The sequence below is a fragment of the Lynx canadensis genome, chromosome D1 (genome assembly GCF_007474595.2).
Source record: "Lynx canadensis isolate LIC74 chromosome D1, mLynCan4.pri.v2, whole genome shotgun sequence".
Lineage (NCBI taxonomy): Eukaryota > Metazoa > Chordata > Mammalia > Carnivora > Felidae > Lynx > Lynx canadensis.
Genome location: NC_044312.2, coordinates 40,246,325 through 40,247,902, shown reverse-complemented (window position 1 = coordinate 40,247,902; position 1,578 = coordinate 40,246,325).

Below are 1,578 nucleotides of genomic sequence, written 5' to 3'. Positions count from 1 at the left end.
TTTGATTTGAGAAATTATTCTTGGGAATAATTTGAGGCCTAGAATGATTTTAATCTTAACCAAAGAAAATTTTTGCTTGCTTCCTCCATGTGTCTTTCTTTCTTTCTTTTTTTTTTTTTTAACATTTATTTACTTTTGAGAGACAGAGAGGGAGACAGAGCACAAGCAGGGGAGGGGTAGAGAGAGAGGGACACAGAAACTGAAGCAGGCTCCAGGCTTTGAGCTGTCAGCACAGAAACCATCACAGGGCTCGAACCCATGAACTGCAAGATCATGACCTGAGCCACCCAGGTGTCCCCTCAATGTCTCTTGATCTACCAGTCCAATAATGCCTCACCCATGCTCAGAGATTGAGGGTGCCCCGAATTACCCAGGTGATCCAAAGCTGGGCTGCAAGTCAATGAGGGTACTCATTTATTTCCACTTGACCGTTTTCCTGAGGGCAAAGCCTGTGGGGTTCCAGTTTAAGGTAGAACTCCCTACGTGGAGAGCGCCCAGGTTTTGTCTTTTGTCCCCTGCACTTCCTAAGACCAATAAAACTGCTGCTCAGTTTTGTAGTTACTCCTTCCAGAGCATCAGATGCCCTCCAGGCAAAAGCAGCATTGAGTGCCTGGCCGACTTCTCTAAGTTCTTGCCCTTTCGTAGACTTTGACCCAATAATTTCTCACTATCATATTAGCTCGGGACGTGAAAAGCTTCAACAGAGATGAGCTTCTGGAAAGAGTTGACCCCTGGCTGCAAATTTGTTTTCCCCACTGGGGACCCTTCACTTCAACATTGCCCCTGCCATGCCTGAGCCCAGGGAATAAGCTGTCTCCTCTATAAAACTTTAGCTCAAAACTGTACAAAATCTTCAGTTCCCCTTAACTTTTCGAAACCATAGTGCCAAAACACTAAGGGTCTACTATAAGAAAGCAAAGTACAAGAAAAAAATATGATTGGCATTTTCCAAAAAAAAATTGGTTTTGCGTTCTACAGTGAGACCTGCTGTTTAGAACTCCCATCAGGATCAGGAAGACACATTCCTTTGGCACCTGGGCCCCCCCAGAGAGCCGAAACTAAGAGGTAAGGCCCTCCCATTTAGTCTGAATTCTCTTCGGGGGAGCAGCCCTCGCTAGGGCTAGAGAATGGATAGCACTGTGAACTGTAACGCGCTGAAAGGCCTCTCCCTGCCTGGCTAAGTGTCTGAGCTACACGCTTCCCTTGAGACGTCCAATCCCTCTTCCAACCCAGAGAAAATCAATGAGGATTTTGATAGGAGGAGACTTCCATAGTCCCTCTCAAATCACATGCGAATGATTTAGACTCTCTCACACTGCATGACCCTTTACACTCAATGAAGGGCTTTGGCACATTGACCAGTCACCTGTATTTTGGGACTGTGCTGTCCAGTATGGTAGCCACCAGTCATGTGTGGCAATCGAACACTCGAGTACAGCTCTATGAACGGGTTGGGCTGTAAGCATAAACACCAAGTTTTCAACACTTCGTATGGTAAAAAAGAATGTACAACATCTCAGTAATTTTTTTAGTAACTAAATGTTGAAATGGTACTCTGGATATATTGAGTTAAATAAA